This window comes from Cherax quadricarinatus, chromosome 70, assembly GCF_038502225.1.
Source record: "Cherax quadricarinatus isolate ZL_2023a chromosome 70, ASM3850222v1, whole genome shotgun sequence".
NCBI lineage: Eukaryota > Metazoa > Arthropoda > Malacostraca > Decapoda > Parastacidae > Cherax > Cherax quadricarinatus.
Window position 1 is genome coordinate 20,303,731 of NC_091361.1, and position 23,360 is coordinate 20,327,090.

At 41.1% G+C, this 23,360-nt stretch overlaps 2 non-coding genes across 2 annotated transcripts; both read right to left on the minus strand.

Annotated features, from left to right (window-relative positions):
* Positions 1-1,515: 1,515 nt before the first annotated feature.
* Positions 1,516-1,588, minus strand: TRNAR-UCG (transfer RNA arginine (anticodon UCG)). The gene has a single exon. It is a non-coding gene; the product is annotated as a tRNA-Arg (tRNA).
* Positions 1,589-13,790: 12,202 nt separating this feature from the next.
* TRNAR-UCG (transfer RNA arginine (anticodon UCG)) lies at positions 13,791-13,863 on the minus strand. Its single transcript has one exon. It is a non-coding gene; the product is annotated as a tRNA-Arg (tRNA).
* Positions 13,864-23,360: the final 9,497 nt, after the last annotated feature.

Below are 23,360 nucleotides of genomic sequence, written 5' to 3' on the forward strand. Positions count from 1 at the left end.
ACAGTGTTGTTTGTAGTATTGATGGCTCCCACAGTGTTGTTTGTTATACTGATGACTCCCACAGTGTTGTTTGTTATATTGATGACTCCCACAGTGTTGTTTGTTATGTTGATGACTCCCACAGTGTTGTTTCTTATATTGATGACTCCCACAGTGTTGTTTGTTATATTGATGACTCCCACAGTGTTGTTTGTTATATTGATGACTCCCACAGTGTTGTTTGTCATTCTGATGACATCATTGTTGATGACTTCCTCATTGTTGATAACTTCCTCATTATTGATGACTTCATCATTGTTGATGACTACCTCACTGATGATACAATAATTTAAAATGGGTCTGTACAAGCCGGGGATCAAAGATAAGCCTTCGGAGGCTTGTGTATTTTTGTTCTTGTACACAGGCAGAGTGTCACCGTGACCCGGTCCTGGAGGACCTTGCCCGTGAGAGAGTGTGTCACGGTGACCCGGTCCTGGAGGACCTTGCCCGTGAGAGAGTGTGTCACGGTGACCCGGTCCTGGAGGACCTTGCCCGTGAGAGAGTGTGTCACGGTGACCCGGTCCTGGAGGACCTTGCCCGTGAGAGAGTGTGTCACGGTGACCCGGTCCTGGAGGACCTTGCCCGTGAGAGAGTGTGTCACCGTGACCCGGTCCTGGAGGACCTTGCCCGTGAGAGAGTGTGTCACGGTGACCCGGTCCTGGAGGACCTTGCCCGTGAGAGAGTGTGTCACGGTGACCCGGTCCTGGAGGACCTTGCCCGTGAGAGAATGATGTAGTGAACGCTTGATGTCTCAGTGACGTCGGCTGCCAGAGTGAGGAAGGGTGAGCATGGTGAGGACTGGCTTTGGTAGGCATGGTGATGGCAACACCATAGTGCCGCGAAATGTGAACCCTACTGGGCATACAATGATGACTTCATCAGTGTTGATGACTTCATCACTGTTGATGACTACCTCAGTGTTGATGATTTCCTCATTGTTGATTAATTCCTCCATAAATAACACTACCTCTTCCTGCCTATATATAGCCGTCCTGCTCCACTTCTGGTTAGTGTGACTTTGTAAATGGTCCAAGTCGGACCTAAACGTCGTCGTAAGCTCCACTTTATGTTGCTGATACTCCTCCAGATTGGTGTTTGTGTTGATGCTCTTCAAAGTGTTGCTTGTGCTACTGGCGTCGAAGTATTGTATCTCGTAACATTTTTCAGGATTCATCACCTGAAATATTCTGAAATATTCTTCAAGTCTGGCGATGCTTATAAAACCAGCAAGTTTACTGTACATGTTCCCGATGTGCTGAGGAGAGTTTTCATCTCTTAGTACTCCCTTCTCTAGTATGTACAAACCCACTACTTCCTCCTCAAATGTATCCCGCTTCACTAATTCTCCTAGTGTCTTTCATTCCATTTATTCCTCTCCTTGTGATTCACACTCCACTACTTCCTCTTGCGTGTTCAAGTAGACGAGGTCTGCTCTGAGAGCTTCAACTGATCACCGCTGTAAAATATTTCTTTCGTCGACCGTGACAGGACTCGAACCTGCAATCTTCGGATCCGAAGTCCGACGCCTTATCCATTAGGCCACACGGTCAGTGTGTTGTTTGTGTTGTTCAAAACTCACATAGTTGTTCTTGTTGCTAGTATGTGTTAATTTCATCCACAGTGTACCAGTTGTGATGTTGTCTTCCACATTGAGTTTCTTGTGCAGTTTATGCCATCCATTGTAGTGCTTGCGATTATGATCGATTATTAAATTAATTAAATTATAAAATGATATAATAATAATAATAATAATAATAATAATAATAATAATAATAATAATATTATTATTATTATTATTATTATTATTATTATTATCATTATTATTATTATTATTATTATTCATTTCCACAAGTACATAATACAATTTATAGAGACTATGGGAAATTACCTGCATGAGGTTCACAGGGTATTACCTGAATCATTATTTACAGGGTATTACCTGAATCATTATTTACAGGGTATTACCTGAATCATTATTTACAGGGTATTACCTGAATCATTATTACCATTTAATTGCTGTAGATGGATCACACCGCAACGCCTGTCTAACAAATAGAATCCTACGCTAGCCAGTGAGAAATCTAAATGGAAGGACTAATAGCACACTTCCCTGTGTGAGTGATGACATAGTCATAGTCTTCTTATCTTCCATCATCCACATGTAATTCTGAAGGTCCTTCTAATTTCTTGTCCCAATTCTTACACAGGGTACATTAATACAGGTCCCCATTACAAATTCAGGCCGAAACACCCCAATTTATCCTCGAAGATGCCAGATTATTAGCTGAATTTTGTATGATAACCAGTGCTCGCAGATTACAAATAGTGTCCGTCCCCCTGTATCATTCCGTGACCAATGCACACCTTCCCTCACTCAAAATTTATCGAAGGGTCAAATCAGCATCATTTTAATACACAGGTATTATATTATTCAAATTTACACATGCTGAATTTGGGAAAATTTAAAAATTTCCACAAAGACCGTAGATGACATCAGTGACATAATAAAGAGAAAGCTCCAGGTTATACAGAACATTTCGGGCAACTTAGGTTACTTTTGTCCCCCAGGATGGGACCCACACCAGTCGGCTAACACCCAGTACCTACATACTGTCAGGTAACCAGGGACAGCAGGTGTATTAAGGAAACACGCCCAATTTTTCCACCCGTACTGGGGATCGAGCCACGGACTCTCAATAAATGAGCTAAGTGTGCTACCAACCGAGCTGCGGGACACCATGGAAATGTAGGAATAAGGTAATTATTTCCAGTGAAAATAGGACTTAGATGCCCACTACAATATGTAAGTTATGTCAGAGTACATACCTTACCTTATACATTTGATAAGTGCCGAGTCTTTCTACTCCCGGAGCCCGGCCATGGGTCAGGCTCGTCGGGTGTTTGCCTTGTAAACCAGGCTGTTGCTGCTGGAGACCCACTGCTCAACATGTTCCTGGTTGATGTAGCACTTGGTGAAGATATTTAACAGTTTCCTAGTGAAGACTTCTATAACTTGTCCCAGCAGTGTTTCTGATATCTTCTGGTAAGGTGTTGAATAATCTGGGGCCCCGAATGTTGACACAGTGCTCCCTTATTGTGCCCATAGCGCCCCTTCTCTCACATCAGTATGTTGTTATGGCAGTGTGCTGATTCGAGACAAGGCCCTCAAGTACTTCCCAGGTATACATGTATATTATCTCGTATATTATCTCGTATATTATCTCGTATATTATCTCGTATCTCTCTTTCCTCCTCTCCAGTGAGTACATATTTAAGACTTTAAAGCGTTACCAAAAATTTAAAGGCTTTTTCGGCTCTATGCGAGCTATAAACGATCTCCAGCTCTGATATTTCTCATGCCCTGAATGGGGCCGCCAACACTGAGCAATATTCCAAAATTGAGACACTTATGCAGCATATGGGAATCTTTATTCAGGAAACGTTTCGCCACACAGTGGCTTCATCAGTCCAATACAAAGAGGAAGGCGTAAGGACTGATGAAGCCACTGTGTGGCGAAACGTTTCCTGAATAAAGATTCCCATATGCTGCATAAGTGTCTCAATCTTCAACATGTCGGTTTTTCAAACCATTCATCACAATATTCCAAAAGAGGGAGCACAGCGATGTAAAAAGTTTTACCACTGGCACTATTTCTCTTGTTTTGAAGGTTCTCATGACCCCTCGTGTTTTTTTTTTTTTTTTTTTTATGATTTTTTATTTTTTTTGGTGGCTTCGAGAGTGTTGATGTTTTGTTACATTGATTTTAAAAATGGCGCCAGTGTTTATGAATGATGTGTACTAAAGTGATGCTTATGATGTCTTTCCACAGTGTTATTGATGATGTTGATGTCCTCTGGAGTGAGACTTGCACACTTGATGTCTTCTACAGTGTTTCTTCTATTGTTCACGTTCTCCAGATAAAGAATGCGAGGCTGACGATTTTCTAAGTGTTGCTTAGCAACAGTTCCGTTTGTGTTGTACTAGAATGGTATACAATACCGACAAGATGAAATTGAGACACATGTGCAACATCTGGGTATCTTTATTGTAGACGTTTCGCCATCCAGTGGCTTTATCAATATAAAATTCCAGGACATAACTTGAAGACAGGAGAACTATGTACAGAAGATGAGGTAATCAGTCCCTCAACCTAGCAGTAGGTGCGAAGAGCACCGTAGTCGTGGAGATTCTGAAGCAGAAGCAAGGCGCCTGACGCTTATATAGTAACGTCAGGTGGAAATGGGACGGGTAGCAGACGAGGGCATAGTCACTGGTAGGCGGGATTCCCCAGTGGAAGTAGGTCCTCCCCAAAGAGATGGGTTAGTTGTAGTAGTAGTTGTCGTAGTCGTGAAGGCTATGTACATGTCCTCAGAATCAAGATTCCATGATTACCTCATCTTCTGTACATAGTCCTACTGTCTTCAAGTTATGTCCTGGAATTTGTATTGATAAAGCCACTGGATGGCGAAACGTCTACAATAAAGATACCCAGATGTTGTACATGTGTCTCAATTTCATTCGATTGTGTTGATGATATTCCACCAAGTGTTGCTTGTGTTTTAATATTCCATTACAGTTTCTTTAGTGTTGTTGATTTAACACCACAGTGCTGTTTGTGTTGCTGATACATCACTACAGTGTTGATTATGTTACTGATATACCACCACAACGTTGTGTTGACGATATTCCTCCACAATCTACTTTGTGTTGCTGATACTCCATGCTCATGTCGTGTCGAACAGGTAAAATTGGTCAATTAGCAAGAACTCATTTAAAATTAAGTTCCTTCTAAAATTTTCTCTTACAAGTTTAAAAATATATTTTTTTATTTAAGTTAATGTAAAAAATAATAACTTTGTACCAAAAGAGCCTTAGAAAACTTACCTAACCTTATTATAACAAGCGCAATTAAATTTAGAATAATCCAACTAAATATATTAGATAAGTTAACAATAATTTAATACATAAACACAATGAAATATATTTTTTCGTTAGGTTCAGAATGATTTTTGCAATATTATTGCATACACAAATTTTCTTTTCCCCTATTTGGCAAGAAGAGCGTTGCTATTTAAGCCAAAATCGCAAATTTTACCTTTTCGGCACGACACAAACACACACACACACACACACACACACACACACACACACACACACACACACACACACACACACACACACACACACACAAGAGATTGGTGCAAAAACTGGAGGACCAAGCAGGGATAACAGGGAAGGCACTACAATGGATCAGGGAATACTTGTCAGGAAGACAGCAGCGAGTCATGGTACGTGGCGAGGTGTCAGAGTGGGCACCTGTGACCAGCGGGGTCCCGCAGGGGTCAGTCCTAGGACCAGTGCTGTTTCTGGTATTTGTGAACGACATGACGGAAGGAATAGACTCTGAGGTGTCCCTGTTTGCAGATGACGTGAAGTTGATGAGAAGAATTCACTCGATCGAACACCAGGCAGAACTACAAAGGGATCTGGACAGGCTGCAGACCTGGTCCAGCAATTGGCTCCTGGAGTTCAATCCCACCAAGTGCAAAGTCATGAAGATTGGGGAAGGGCAAAGAAGGCCGCAGACGGAGTACAGTCTAGGGGGTCAGAGACTACAAACCTCACTCAAGGAAAAAGATCTTGGGGTGAGTATAACACCAGGCACATCTCCTGAAGCGCACATCAACCAAATAACTGCTGCAGCATATGGGCGCCTAGGAAACCTCAGAACAGCATTCCGACATCTTAATAAGGAATCATTCAGGACCCTGTACACCGTGTACGTTAGGCCCATATTGGAGTATGCGGCACCAGTTTGGAACCCACACCTAGCCAAGCACGTGAAGAAACTAGAGAAAGTGCAAAGGTTTGCAACAAGACTAGTCCCAGAGCTAAGAGGTATGTCCTACGAGGAGAGGTTAAGGGAAATCAACCTGACGACACTGGAGGACAGGAGAGATAGGGGGGACATGATAACGACATACAAAATACTGAGAGGAATTGACAAGGTGGACAAAGACAGGATGTTCCAGAGATTGGACACAGTAACAAGGGGACACAGTTGGAAGCTGAAGACACAGATGAATCACAGGGATGTTAGGAAGTATTTCTTCAGCCACAGAGTAGTCAGGAAGTGGAATAGTTTGGGAAGCGATGTAGTGGAGGCAGGATCCATACATAGCTTTAAGCAGAGGTATGATAAAGCTCACGGCTCAGGGAGAGTGACCTAGTAGCGATCAGTGAAGAGGCGGGGCCAGGAGCTCGGACTCGACCCCCGCAACCTCAACTAGGTGAGTACAACTAGGTGAGTACAACTAGGTGAGTACTCACACACAGCATACTCAGGTATAGTATATAAAGACTGTTGTTAGAAGTATATCTTTCTGGGGTTAACCAGTTGATAGATTATCAGCTGACAGCATCAGTGTTAGATGACATTTGTCCTCTTTCCTGACAGAAAACACCATCCACAGTAGATCATTATCTGGTGATTGGCTGTTAGGCATCCCAAAAAAATATGCAAGAATGATATAATTATTCAGCGTTGTCTGAAAATCTGCCAGGAGATGCCTATATGCACTCTCCTTAAGATCCTTAGGCATAATGTTTTTTTCAATCCTTGTGAGGTATTGAATTGTTCTAAAGAAATTCCTGTTAAATATTTTCCCTCTGACACATGAAGAATTCAGGGCAAGCAGTTAGCTGGACCTGAGTTCTGGAGATGTAAAATATAGTGCCTGATTATGAAAGATGGGTGGGTATGTTGTCATTTGATTTGTGATATCTGTACTTCTGGCCAGAGAGCTATTGATAGAGTGATGGTTAATGCCTTTTTTTTTGGGTTACCCATTCTTGGTGAAAAAATAGCCAATGTCGTAACAAAGAAAAAGGAAGACACCAGTCATTCAAAGGAGGGGATGACAACCTGTTCCATTCCCATTCTGATGGTTTCAAGAGCTCTTGGTCAGCCCATTGAGAAGATATCTGGTGCCGTCTGTAATATGAACTCATAATTTAGCTATGAAAGCATGGGTGTCTGAATGCACAAATAAAAAAATTGCCACCATATTCATTTTTTAGTAACACATAATTTGAATGAACAAAATTATTAATTTTTGTTGTGTAAAAAAAAAAAAAGCAAGCAGGCTCGATTCTCTGTTTTATCCCTTGTATTCCTTGAATCTATGGCTACTTGAGAAACTGTACATGATATAAATCATTTGGTTTCTTTTTTGCAGTTTAAATAAGTGGAACATGATGTAATTTAGATCAGACAAACATTTTGTCTTATATTGCGTGTTATATTCAATGAATAACTGGTTGACCCAAATGTCCATGTTGTGCATGCACAACATGGATGAAATGTGGCAGGATTTCACATAATATTCCTTTTCATAATATTCCAGGCAGTCTCAATAGGATTGAGGTCTGGACTATTCCCTGGCCACTGCAAAACCGCAATATTTTTTCTCAGAAAGCCGCTGGGTTATGTTTTTGGTCTTGTGGTGGGGTGCTGTCATACATGAAGGTGGTGCAGTTGTGAATTTCAAAAATATTGAGCAGATGATCCTCAGGTATGGTGAAGTAGTGGTTGGCATTCATTGTAGTTTTGGGGAAGGAAGTACAAACCCCCATGACCAAGTAAACTACTAAAGCAACCCCAAACTCTTAACGATTGTGGGTGCTTTATGACGCTCACTGTGTATGCAGGGTTATACCTGCTGATGGAGGAGGGGTGCCTCGCCCTGCTCTGATGACCTCAAATACACTGAAATGTGGATTCATCTGACCACATGACTTTTTTTTCAGTCAGCATTCCAATGCATATATTTTCTGGCAAACTGCAGGCAATCTTTCTTCATTGAGGGTGTGAGTAGGAGTTTCCTTGCAGCACGATGTCTTGGCAGGCTTATGTTCTTTTTTCAAGCACTAGTGGATGCACTAGATTAAGAGGTCTCCATAAGTTGAAGATACATTTCTTTGTGCTGTGATGGAGTCATGGTGTATGACTGCTACAGTTTAGTGCATCCATCATCACTTGCAAATGGACCGCTGCCTGTCAAGTCATCATGCTACAAAGAAACCCGTACTAGAAGGGTATTCCTAATAAAGTGGCCATTGAGTGTAACTCCCAGTACAGTAGCATGTCAGAGATGTAAGGGTGAAATGGAGACCAGTGCATGCACTAAGTACACCATCACCGAAGACATCTCACTCTTGGGATCTTGATCACTAAGTATTTTCAAGTGATAGAGTTCTGAGCACCGAAGAATCTTCACTGAAGCTGTGGTGGGGGGCCCACCACTGAAGCTGTGGTGGTGGGCCCACCACTGAAGCTGTGGTGGGGGGCCCACCACTGAAGCTGTGGTGGGGGCCCCCCACTCAAGCTGTGGTGGGGGGCCCACCACTGAAGCTGTGGTGGTGGGCCCACCACGGCAGCGGTGGTGGTGGGCCCACCACTGAAGCTGTGGTGGGGGCCCACCCCTGAAGCTGTGGTGGGGGGCCCACCACTGAAGCTGTGGTGGGGGGCCCACCACTGAAACATTTTTAAAGACTAATATAAGGGAGAGCTATATTAGTGAGTCAGGTTAACAGTCAGATTAACTATAACCTTTGTATACCTCAGCTTCCTTAAATCTGCAAGACGTCAAGGATGTAAGAGGAGTCAAGAACTTCTAGGAGAACTTCAGGAGCGAGAAACAGCGTAGGAGACAGCAGTAGGAAGGGCAGTAGGGACACCAGACACACACAACAAGCAGGAACAACACACACTGACACTAACAAGCTCCTCACCTCTGAGAGACAATAACCAATCATAACTCTCTGACCGCGGGTTCAGTCCCGCCCGTGGTATGGTTTAACCAATCATAACCTTGTGGTATTCAGGCTGAACCAATTATAATCCAGGAATACCTAACGAGGCAAGCTGAGAACACAGTCCTAGCAAACCACAATTAGGTGAGCACAATTAGGTACACACACACACACACACACACACACACACACACACACACACACAACAGGCCTAGTGTCTAATCGACATGTGCCTAGGACAAAATGGTAACTAACACACACACACATATGTATATATATATATACAATTTTTTTTTTCAACAAGTCGGCCGTCTCCCACCGAGGCAGGGTGACCCAAAAAAGAAAGAAAATCCCCAAAAAGAAAATACTTTCATCATCATTCAACACTTTCACCTCACTCACACATTATCACTGTTTTTGCAGAGGTGCTCAGAATACAACAGTTTAGAAGCATATACACATATAAAGATACACAACATATCCCTCCAAACTGCTAATATCCTGAACCCCTCCTTTAAAGTGCAGGCATTGTACTTCCCATTTCCAGGACTCAAGTCCGACTATATGAAAATAACCGGTTTCCCTTAATCCCTTCACTAAATATTACCCGGCTCACACTCCAACAGATCGTCAGGTCCCAAGTACCATTCGTCTCCATTCACTCCTATCTAACACGCTTATGCACGCTTGCTGGAAGTCCAAGCCCCTCGCCCACAAAACCTCCTTTACCCCCTCTCTCCAACCCTTTCGAGGACGACCCCTACCCCGCCTTCCTTCCCCTATAGATTTATATGCTTTCCATGTCATTCTACTTTGATCCAATCTCTCTAAATGACCAAACCACCTCAACAACCCCTCTTCTGCCCTCTGACTAATACTTTTATTAACTCCACACCTTTTCTTAATTTCCTCACTCCGAATTTTCTGCATAATATTTACACCACACATTGCCCTTAAACAGGACATCTCCACTGCCTCCAACCGTCTCCTCGCTGCTGCATTTACCACCCAAGCTTCACACCCATATAAGAGTGTTGGTACTTCTATACTTTCATACATTCCCTTCTTTGCCTCCATAGATAAAGTTTTTTGACTCCACATATGCCTCAACGCACCACTCACCTTTTTTCCCTCATCAATTCTATGATTAACTTCATCCTTCATAAATCCATCCGCCGACACGTCAACTCTCAAGTATCTGAAAACATTCACTTCTTCCATACTCCTCCTCCCCAATTTGATATCCAATTTTTCTTTATCTAAATCATTTGATACCCTCATCACCTTACTCTTTTCTATGTTCACTTTCAACTTTCTACCTTTACACACATTCCCAAGCTCATCCACTAACCTTTGCAATTATTCTTTAGAATCTCCCATAAGCACAGTATCATCAGCAAAAAGTAACTGTGTCAATTCCCATTTTGAATTTGATTCCCCAAAATTTAATCCCACCCCTCTCCCGAACACCCTAGCATTTACTTCCTTTACAACCTCATCTATAAATATATTAAACAACCATGGTGACATTACACATCCCTGTCTAAGACCTACTTTTACCGGGAAGTATTCTCCCTCTCTTCTACACACCCTAACCTGAGCCTCACTATCCTCATAAAAACTCTTTACAGCATTTAGTAACTTACCACCTATTCCATATACTTGCAACATCTGCCACATTGCTCCTCTATCCACTCTATCATATGCCTTATCTAAATCCATAAATGCAATAAAAACTTCCCTACCTTAATCTAAATACTGTTCACATATATGCTTCAATGTAAACACTTGATCTACACATCCCCTACCCACTCTGAAACCTCCTTGCTCATCCGCAATCCTACATTCTGTCTTACCTCTAATTCTTTCAATTATAACCCTACCGTACACTTTTCCTGGTATACTCAGTAAACTTATTCCTCTATAATTTTTACAGTCTCTTTTGTCCCCTTTCCCTTTATATAAAGGGACTATAAATGCTCTCCGCCAATCCCTAGGTACCTTCCCCTCTTTCATACACTTATTAAACAAAAGTACCAACCACTCCAACACTATATCCCCCCTGCTTTTAACATTTCTGTCATGATCCCGTCAGTTCCAGCTGCTTTACCCCCTTTCATTCTACGTAATGCCTCACGTACCTCCACCACACTTACATTCTGCTCTTCTTCACTCCTAAAAGATGGTATACCTCCCTGGCCAGTGCATGAAATTACTGCCTCCCTTTCTTCCTTAACATTTAAAAGTTCCTCAAAATATTCTCGCCATCTACCTAATACCTCCATCTCCCCATCTACTAACTCCCCTACTCTGTTTTTAACTGACAAATCCATACTTTCCCTAGGCTTTCTTAACTTGTTTAACTCACTCCAAATTTTTTTCTTATTTTCATTAAAATTTCTTGACAGTGCGTCTCCCACTCTATCATCTGCTCTCCTTTTGCACTCTCTCACCACTCTCTTTACCTTTCTTTTACTCTCCATATACTCTGCTCTTCTTATAACACTTCTGCTTTGTAAAAACCTCTCATAAGCTACCTTTTTCTCTTTTATCACACCCTTTACTTCATCATTCCACCAGTCACTCCTCTTTCCTCCTGCACCCACCCTCCTATAACCACAAACTTCTGCCCCACATTCTAATACTGCATTTTTAAAACTATTCCAACCCTCTTCAACCCCCCCACTACTCATCTTTGCACTAGCCCACCTTTCTGCCAATAGTCGCTTATATCTCACCCGAACTTCCTCCTCCCTTAGTTTATACACTTTCACCTCCCTCTTACTTGTTGTTGCCACCTTCCTCTTTTCCCATCTACCTCTTACTCTAACTGTAGCTACAACAAAATAATGATCCGATATATCAGTTGCCCCTCTATAAACATGTACATCCTGGAGCCTACCCATCAACCTTTTATCCACCAATACATAATCTAACAAACTAGTTTCATTACATGCTACATCATACCTTGTATATTTATTTATCCTCTTTTTCATAAAATATGTATTACTTATTACCAAATTTCTTTCTACACATAGCTCAATTAAAGGCTCCCCATTTACATTTACCCCTGGCACCCCAAATTTACCTACTACTCCCTCCATAACATTTTTACCCACTTTAGCATTGAAATCCCCAACCACCATTACTCTCACACTTGATTCAAAACTCACCACGCATTCACTCAACATTTCCCAAAATCTCTCTCTCTCCTCTACACTTCTCTCTTCTCCAGGTGCATACACGCTTATTATAACCCACTTTTCACATCCAATCTTTATTTTGCTCCACATAATCCTTGAATTAATACATTTATAGTCCCTCTTTTCCTGCCATAGCTTATCCTTCAACATTATTGCTACTCCTTCTTTAGCTCTAACTCTATTTGAAACCCCTGACCTAATCCCATTTATTCCTCTCCATTGAAACTCTCCCACCCCCTTCACCTTTGTTTCACTTAAAGCCAGGACATCCAGCTTCTTCTCATCCATAACATCCATAATCATCTCTTTCTTATCATTTGCACAACATCCACGCACATTCAGACTTCCCACTTTGACAATTTTCTTCTTCTTATTCTTTTTAGTAATTATTACATGAAAAGGGGTTACTAGCCCATTGTTCCCGGCATTTTAGTTGACTTTTACAACACGCATGGCTTACGGAGGAAAGATTCTTATTCCACTTCCCCATGGATATAAAAGGAAAAGTAATAAGAACAAGAACTATTAAGATAAAATCAAAGAAAACTCAGATGAGTGTGTATAAATAAATGTGTACATGTATGTGTAGTGTGACCTAAGTGTAAGTAGAAGTAGCAAGACGTACCTGTAATCTTGCATATTTATGAGACAGACAAAAGACATCAGGAATCCTACCATCATGTAAAACAATTATATATATATATATATATATATATATATATATATATATATATATATATATATATATATATATATATATATATATATATATATATATATATATATATATATATATATATATTCCAAGCGCTTTTGTGACTTCTTACATTATCAAGGAACTATAGAAACAATGCATCAAAGGAAGGCATATATAAGGTTAAGATTACACCTGACCATCACATCCCACAACAAAGCAACACCTCACACACGCGTGACGACACCCGACCCTGTGAAACACACCTAATACTCTACCCAAGAATTAAGATTTATTATTTGTTTAATGTGTCATTAAATTCTTGCAGAGGAAGAATTATATTCCACTTCCCCATGGAGATAAGCAGAAACAAACAAGAACAAGAACTAGGAAGAAAATAGAAGAAAACCCAGAGGGGTTATTATATATATGCTTGAACATGCATGTGTAGTGTGACCTAAGTGTAGAAGCAGCAAGACGTACCTGCAACCTTGCATGTTTATGAGACAGAAAAAGACCAGCAATCCTACCGTCATGTAAAACAATTACAGGCTTGTGTTTCACACTCATTTGGCAGGACGGTAGTGCCTCCCTGGGTGGTAACTGTCTGCCAACCTACTACCTACTACTACCTATATATATATATATATATATATATATATATATATATATATATATATATATATATATATATATATATATATCTATATATATTAGTGTTTTTCAGGATTCATTACCTGAGAGCAAGTTGCTAAAATATTCTTCAGGTCTTGCGATGCTTATCAAACCAACAAGATGTTTGCACCTATACATGAAGTGCTGAGGTGAATTTTCATCTCTATTACTCCCTTCTCTAGTATCTTCCAGTCCTCTACTTCCTCCTCTTATGTGACCGGTTTCACGAAATTCTCCTAGCGTCTTTTATTCCACTTATTCCTCTCTGTGTGATTCTCACTCCACTACTTCTTCCTCTGGCGTCTTCAAATAGATAAACTCTGCTCTGGTTCACCTGCTCACCACTGTAAAATATTTCCTTTGTCGACCGTGACAGGACTCGAACCTGCAATCTTCGGATCCGAAGTCCGACGCCTTATCCATTAGGCCACACGGTCAGTGTGTTACTTGTGTTGTTGATGTATTCCACATGTCTTCTTTTACAGGATTCGAACTTCATTACCCTAGTCCAGGCTTATTAAGTTGGACTCGATTGATATTTTTTATTATTTTTTTTTGTACCTTTGTATGAAGTAGTGAGTTGAATTTTTAAATCTCCCAATAATTTTTCGTCCTATTGTGCCCCATTAATCTGATTCCTCTCCAATGTTATGCCTCACCTCTACTTTTAATGTTTTTCATTCCACTACGTCCACCTTCAGTGTGTCACTCTCTACTACAGCTTTCTCTGGTGAATAAGTTCTTGCTGGACAAATTCCTCCCTAAGTGTTTCACTTGCTGTGACATATTATTTCCTCGACAATAAGAGGAATCAAACATGTAGCCATGCGATCCGAAGTCCGTCGTCGCCTGATCCATTTGGAACACTAACAATGTTGCGTAAGTGAATGACCTCGTCCGTGATGATGTGTTGCTAGTGTCCTTCAGTGTGTGCTGTTGTTAGCCACAATGTTCGGCTTTTAATGTTATTTTCCACACTATTACTTGTTTTAATGTTGTCCTCCATGGTAGTATTTGCGATGTTCTCTGCAGTCTTCTTTCAGTTGCTGATGTCCTCTTCAGTGTCACTGAAATCATTCACGTGTGTTTCATATATTTTATATGATGTTCCTTAAGTATTGGATGACCTTCATAGTGTTGGATGAATTGTGGATGATCATCACTGTGTTGTTTGTTTTGTTGATGTCCTACACAATGGCACCTCAGAACTCTTTGGAAGTCTCCCACAGTGTGGATTTTGTTGTTCACTTCTTCCAGTGTTGCTTTTGTTAGTGATGCCTTACTTAGTGTTAATTGTGCTGTTGATGTCGTTTAAAGTGATGCCTGAAGCGTTGATGCATTCCTTAGTGATTCATATGCTGCTGTTACTCTTTGATTATTAAGATACATGGGCAACAGTTGGGTACCTTTATTATTGAAATGTTTTGCCTACACAATAAGCTTCTTCAATCAAATACAAATGGAGAAGAAGACATGAAATAAAGATGATGGGGAGGGTGCGGGGAAGAGCAGATAGAAAACTGAGACGAGGAATTATCGGCTCTTGGCTTATAAATTCAGTTATGTATAAAGAATAAGTGAAACTCACTTATACTTTATACATAACTGAATATAACTACCTTATCACCACTCACTTGGTGATAAGGTAGTTCCTCCTATATCTCTTTCAAAATACCTGCTTCCCTTCCTATTGTGTTATCTTCCTATGCATTCTTCACTTATGCATATTTCACTAACTGTTATACATGAATGGTATACAGTACTGACAAGATGAAAATTAGACACATGTGCAACATCTGGGTATCTTTATTGTAGACGTTTCGCCATCCAGTGGCTTTATCAATACAAAGTCAAGGACATAACTGGAAGACAATAGGAATGTAGATGAATGGTTCAGAGAACCGACATGTTGATAAATTAGACACATGTGCAACTCTTGGGTATCTTTATTGAGGAAACGTTTCGCCACACAGTGGCTTCGTCCGTCCATACGTAGGAGAAACTTGAAGAACAGGAGGAGAATGAGGTAATCAGTCCCTCAACCTTGAGTCGATGTGTTCAGTCCAGCCACTGTGTGGCGAAACGTTTCCTCAATAAAGATACCCAAGAATTGCACATGTGTCTAATTTATCAACAATAGGAATGTACACAAAAGATGAGGTAATGAGTCCCTCAACCTTGGTGGTGTGAAGAGCACCGTGGTCTTGAAGACTCGGGAGAGCACAGGCAAGGTTAGGTTAGGTAAGGTTCGTCAGGAAACAAGACGAGTGTTTCTTGACGTGAATCTTCGTCAGATAATGACCCGCCGTTGGAGCTTTTGGTCATTTGACTGAGGCCTTCAGCTGGCTTAGCGGTCCATCCCTTTAAAAATTATGGTCAGTTATAACCATTCAGTAAGTAGCATTGGCAAGAAGGCTGACGCCAGTATAAAAGCGCCAGCCTTCTTGCCTGTGATCTCCAGATTCATCACAACTATGGTGCACTTCACACTAGCATCAAGGCCGAGGGGTTGATTACCTCATCTTTTGTATATAGATCTACCTACTTCAAGTTATATCCTTGAATTTGTATTGATAAAGCCACTGGATGGCGAAACGTCTACAATAAAGATACCGCCGAGTCACTATCTGGAGAAGACCCGGGCCGGAAGTACCAGCAAATCCCTAATGAAGGAATGAATGAAGATACCCAGATGCTGCACTTATGTCTAATTTCCAGCTCTACAGTAGCTCTTCGTAGAGCGCATGTCAGTTCTTTACTTCCATCAATATTTCTTTGTAAATTAGTACTTACTCCCGTCGCACGTACGTTCCAATCCACTAACTCTTCCCAGAACCCATTTCACTCTTCTAATTTCCTCTCTATTGCCTTCCTCTTCCTCCAATAATTCATTTCCCTTCGCTAAGTTCTTCTAAAGTTTGTTTCACTGTCTCATTAGAATAAAATACTGTTTCATGATACAACAATATACTTTTAATACCCACAGCGCTGCTGTTGCTGTAAATCCCCTCCACAGTGTTGCAGGTGTTGCATGTATTGTTGATATCATTAGTGTTGCTTGTATTACTGATGTCCTTCACAGAGATGCTTCACTCTTGTACCTTCTTAACAGGAAGGAAACAACCAATTATTGTCTGACAAGAAGCGATGAAAGGGGCGAGTGTGACGAGTAAGGTTCTAGTGAAGGCTCTCTCTTTCCAGTTCTTGAGGTCAGAGCTGCATCGTTTTAACTCCCTCGCGACCTGCTGAGCTACAGGTCAAGTCCATTATATAATGTCTCTCACTTCTGGGAAGCAAATAGCTTGAGCAGCATATGCTGCAACAGTGAAGAATCAATTCTCCTTCAGGAGCCAGAGACGGGTCATCTCAAGATTAAGACCCGTGCCAGCACCCTGATCTTGGCCAACATTATACATACGAGTGAGATTCTATTACACATTGTATTGTAAAATATGTGAATAAAAAAGCGCTCCATATATAATGTCAGTTTACAGGATTTGTTCTGAAAGCAGACGAGTATTAGTCCTGAAGCGTAGCCAGGACAGGACAGGGGCAGGTGAGGTGTGCTTGTGAGTCAGTACGAGAACAGCGGCGGCTGGAGCAAAACGTCACGCTTTGGTGTTTGTGTCAGTAGGGGAAGGGATGAGTTTAGGCCATAGGTTATTTTACTTGTTTTGGTGTTCCCGTGTTTATCTGTAAAGCCCTAGTATGAGGAGAGGCCTGTTTAAGTTTTGGTAGAACACTTGTGTAGTGTTCTGCCTGCAGGGTAAGAGGCCGCCAGAAGGTGCAGGAAGGGGAGGGTCATGGCGCCTCCCTGTTTAAATATGTTTATTTGTTTTAATCACTAGTAGCAGTGTGCTAGTGAGTACTTGGTAAAGGTGTACTGGTGTTTGGTGACTTTTTTATGTAGTGTGTAGGTTGTATATGCTAGTTTACTGTTAATATATTATATTTTTATATATATGTTAGTTTTCGTGCCCTTCCTGTTAATATAAATGCTATTTATTTAATAATTTGTGTGAAGGAACAAACTCACCCCAGGTTGGTATTCTTTTATACGTATTAATATTTTAAATGCCCCTAGACTAGGCAGGTTGTGACCCCTAGGAACCAGGACATTTATTTACGTATCGCAGTAAAAGGCGTAACAGGTTCCAAAAAGAATAGAACTGGGACTGGTACTGATTCCTGTGTACGGCAACACCATGATAGAAGAGAGTCTAAGGTATTCCTGTTTGCAGATGAATACAAGCAGGTGAGGACCAGGTAGGACTATATATGGAACAGGACAAGCCACAGATCAGGTCTGAAAAGTGGCTCAGCAAATGCTGAGTTCTGAAGATTAGAGACGGGAAAAGAAGACTGCAGACCCATAACATACTTGGGGCGAAAAGGCTACGAAACCTCTGTAAGAACATAAGAACATAAGAACGAAGGAACACTGCAGAAGGTCCACTGGCCCATGCGAGGCAGGTCCAAGTCTCCCACCGGCCCAAACTAACGCACCCAACCCAGTCAGGTCAGGTCACATTGACTTAAGGGAGGAACACGGCAACCGACCTGGTAGCACAAGCTATCAGGTCTAACTCACACCCACCCACATCTACTCATGTATTTATCCAACCTATTTTTAAAGCTACACAACGTTCTGGCCTCTATAACGGTACTTGGGAGTTTGTTCCACTCATCCACAACTCTATTACCAAACCAGTACTTTCCTATATCCTGCCTGAATCTGAATTTTTCCAACTTAAAACCATTGCTGCGAGTCCTGTCTAGGCTAGATATTTTCAGAACACTATTTACATCCCCTTTATTTATTCCTGTCTTCCATTTATACACCTCAATCATATCCCCCCTAATTCTACGTCTTTCTAGAGAGTGCAGATTCAGGGCCCTTAGTCTATCCTCATAGGGAAGGTTTCTGATACATGGGATCAAATTTGTCATCCTCCTTTGTACATTTTCCAGAGAATTTATATCCATTCTGTAATACGGTGACCAAAACTGTGCAGCATAATCTAAATGAGGCCTAACCAAGGATGTATAGAGTTGAAGAACAACCTGAGGACTCCTATTATATATGCTTCTTGATATGAAGCCAAGGATTCTATTAGCTTTATTGCGAACACTTATGCACTGTTGTCTTGGTTTCAGATTACTGCTAACCAGAACTCCTAAATCTTTTTCGCAATCCGTAATATTAAGATCTACATTATTTAGTTTATATGTGGCATGGTTATTGTCCTGTCCAACATTTAGAACTTTGCATTTGTCTATATTAAACTGCATCTGCCACTTCTCCGACCACTGCATCAGTCTATTCAAATCTTCCTGGAGTGCTCGAATGTCCTCGTCAGAATGAATTCGACGGCCTATTTTGGTGTCATCGGCAAACTTGCCGATGTCGCTCTTTATGCCCTCATCTATGTCGTTTATGTAGATTGTGAACAGCAGGGGGCCCAACACTGACCCCTGTGGAACACCGCTCGTGACGCTTCCCCAGTCTGATTTCTCCCCATTTATGCAAACTCTCTGCTGCCTATTTGTCAACCATGCCTCTATCCAGGAAAAAATTTCTCCTCCTATTCCATGTGCTTTAATTTTCCTCAATAGTCTCTGATGTGGGACCCTGTCAAAAGCCTTACTGAAGTCCATATACACAATATCATATTCATTACCATGATCTATCTCCTCAAATACCTTAGTGAAAAAAGTTAATAAATTCGTAAGGCAGGAACGCCCCTTTGTAAAACCATGCTGAGATTCGTTGATTAATTTATGCTTTTCAAGGTGGCTACGAACTGCCTCGGCAATTATTGATTCCATAAATTTTCCCACTATGGAGGTTAGGCTTATTGGTCTATAGTTCGAAGCTAAGGACCTGTCACCTGTTTTGAAAATAGGTATCACATTTGCCATTTTCCACTTATCTGGCACCATGCCAGTTTGTAGTGATATGTTGAAAAGATTAGCCAAAGGTGTGCTAAGCTCCTCTTTACATTCCTTTAGAACCTTTGCATACAGTTCATCAGGGCCTGGGGATTTGTTAGGTTTTAATTTATCTATTTGCCTAAGGACCATTTCACTTGTGACCCTAATAGTGCACAGTTTATTATCGTCCTGTTCTACATAATTTATCATTACTGGAATATCGCTGGTATCCTCCTGTGTAAAAACTGAGAGGAAGTATGTGTTAAAAATTCTACACATTTCCTTATCACTGTCAGTGAGCTGACCCGAGGAACTTTTGAGTGGGCCTATCTTGTCCCTGATCTTACTTCTGTATACCTGAAAGAATCCTGTTGGGTTAGTCTTCGATTCTCTTGCAACTTTAACCTCATAATCTCTTTTTGCTTTTCTAATTCCCTTTTTTATTTCTCTCTTTAACTGAATATATCGATTTCTCAATTGCCCCTCTCTTCTTTTGATTTGCCTATATATGCCTCTCTTTTGACCAATCAGATATTTTAATCTATTGTTCATCCATTTAGGATCATTTTTGTTTGATCTGATTTCCCTATTTGGAACATAATTTGACTGAGCAGCTAGAACTATGCCCTGGAAAGCATCATATCGGCAACCATCACCACCTACCCGACCCTTAGTCAGGTCATTCCAGTTCAGCCCACCTAAGTAATTTTTCAGTCCTATGAAATCAGCCAAGCGAAAGTCAGGGACGGAGACTTGATTGCCATTATTAGGGGAATTCCATGATATATTAAAACTGAGTGATTTGTGATCACTTTCCCCAAGCTCATCATTAACCTCAAGATTATTAATTAGTGTTTCCCTACTGGCAAGAACCAAGTCAAGGAGGTTATTTCCCCTAGTTGGCTCTGTCACAAACTGTTTTAAAAAACAATCCTGGATCGTATCAAGAAAGTCACCTGACTCTAAATTTCCTGTCAAATTGCTCCAGTCAATCTGTCTATAGTTGAAATCTCCCATTAGCACAACATTTTCGTATGTAGATGCCTTACGAATTTCGTCCCATAGAAGTTTACTGCACTCCCTATCAAGATTTGGGGCCCTGTAAATCACACCCAAAATTAGTTTTTCTCGGCCCTCGAGAAGCTGTAACCAAACAGATTCAGTGGCTGACGCTTCTAATTTAATATCTTGTCTAACACAACAATTTAAATTGTCTCTGACATACATCGCTACTCCACCACCTTTCCTGTTGACCCTGTCAGTGTGGAATAATTTATAGCCTTGTATGTGACATTCAGAGGGCATCTCTCTATCTTTCAGATTTAGCCAGGTCTCTGTTATAGCAATAATATCTGTTTCCTGCACTTGCAATTAATCTTAGCTCATCTATCTTATTTCTTACACTCCTGCTATTAGTATAGTAAACCTTAAGGGAGCTAGTCCCTTGCTGCCCTCTGCTGTCCCCCTTTGTTTGCTGACCTGATCTATTGTCTTTATTTATAACTTCATGCTGAATGCCTTTTATACATTTACTGTTTCCAACCCAAGTGTTGCAACCTGCTTGTTTCCCACACACACCCATACCTCTTTCTATCTAAAGGAGAAGGAACTTGGAATAAACCTTGTATCTGAGCATATCGTCTGAAGCTCAAGTCAACATGAGTCTGGCAATCAGCATACACCCGTCTGGCAATTCTAAGATTAGTTATGACTCGCGTAATCGTTATAACACGATTGTAAACAAACCATTGTATATGTATGGTTTTGAAAACCGATAAGTTGAAGAATTGAGACACTTATGCAACATATGGGAATCTTTATTGAAGAATCGTTTCGAAGATGAATGGTTCAGAGAACCGACATGTTGATAAATTAGACACATGTGCAACTCTTGGGTATCTTCGTTTCTTCAATAAAGATACCCAAGAGTTGCACATGTGTCTAATTTATCAAGAATCGTTTCGCCACACAGTGGCTTCATCAGTCCAGTACAAAGTAGAAATGGGTAAGGAGACTTGAGATAATCAATCCCTTGTCGGTTTTCAAAACCATTCATAACATCTGTCAGACACTGCAACTTCTTGGGATCTTAATACTTGGGAATTCTTCGCTTGCCTAATTCTTGGGCACAACCTACTTCCACATTGAACAAATGTGACACCACCTATGACTCCTGCACCTCTCCTGCTCCTTCTCCGCACGTATGCCGTATTCTATTCAAGATTGATGGACTGACCACATCGACTCAAGGTTGAGGGACTGATTACCTCATTCTCCTCCTGTTCTTCAAGATTCTCCTTTGTATGGACTGATGAAGCCACTGTGTGGCGAAACGTTTCCTCAATAAAGATACCCAAGAGTTGCACATGTGTCTAATTTATCATTCCCATATGTTGCATAAGTGTCTCATTTCTTCAAACCATGGTATAAATGGGCTTGACTCACTTGCCGTGAATTCCAGACCCACCCGTGCCGTGGTTTCTAAGATTAGTTTTCAGGAACCTATTGGAGCATGTAGCACCAATACTGAACCCACACCTGCGCAGAAATTTGCAACAAGACCAGTCATAGAACGATGGAGTATAGATATGAGGAGAGGTTAAAGAAGCTAAACATGATAACATTAGAGAACAGAAGGATCTGCGCTAATATGGTAACGGCATACAAAATACTGCGAGGAATTAATGAGGAGATACTGGATAGATGTATGAGTGTAAAAGACTGGGTTTGATTAGTACCTGAGGTACTGAGACTAATTCTTGGGTGGCTGTGGGAAAATGTTAGACAAATACCTGGGTGGGAATGGTTGGCTTGAGAAAGACTCGCCTAGCATGGGCCAGTAGGCCTACTGCAGTGTCCCTTGGTTCTTATGTTTATGACTAAGAGATGAAAAAGGCACGCAAGGGCTCACCTGAAAGCTGAAAACGCAGATATTTATGTTTTCTCAGGTAAGACAGGTCAGAGGGTGCAATGACATGAACATAAGAATGCTGGAACACTGCAGTAGGCCTACTGGCTATACAAATTGTGATCAAGGTCCCAAGATCGAAACGTTTTCTTATAAATGTCATAGTGTTTGCTTACGTGTCTTTCTAAACCATCTAGAAGTATAAATAATAGGAGTCCTCAGGTTGTTCGTCAACTCTATACATCCTTGGTTAGGCCTCATTTAGATTATGCTGCACAGTTTTGGTCACCGTATTACAGAATGGATATAAATGCTCTGGAAAATGTACAAAGGAGGATGACAAAGTTGATCCCATGTATCAGAAACCTTCCCTCTGAGGATAGACTAAGGGCCCTGAATCTGCACTCTCTAGAAAGACGTAGAATTAGGGGGGATATGATTGAGGTGTATAAATGGAAGACAGGAATAAATAAAGGGGATGCAAATAGAGTACTAAAAATATCTAGCCAAGACAGGAATCGCAGCAATGGTTTTAAATTGGAAAAATTCAGATTCAGGAAGGATATAGGAAAGCACTGGTTTGGTAATAGTGTTGTGGATGAGTGGAACAAACTCCCCTGTGCAGTTATAGAGGCTAAAACGCTGTGTAGTTTTAAAAATAGGTTGGATACATACATGAGTGGGTGTGAGTTGGACCTGACTAGCTTGTGCTACTAGGTCATATGCCATGCTCCTTCCTTAAGTGAATGTGACCTGACCTAACTAGGTTAGAGCATTGGCTTAAGCCGGTAGGAGACTTGGACCTGCCTCGCATGGGCCAGTAGGCCTATTACAGTGTTCCTTCTTTCTTATGTTCGTATGCATCAGACTGATGAAGCTGCTGTGTGGCGAAACGTTTCCTCAATAAAGATTTCTATATATTAAATATATGTCTCATTCTTCAACCTGTCGGTTCCAAAGCAATTATCACACAGATACGACTGAGCTAATGAAGCCAGGAGAGAAGGAACCCAGGAGCGGCCATTGAAAAGGTAGGCCCAGGATCTGAGACTCAACCTGTGCAACCACGTATAGGTGAGTACATAGAGGTGA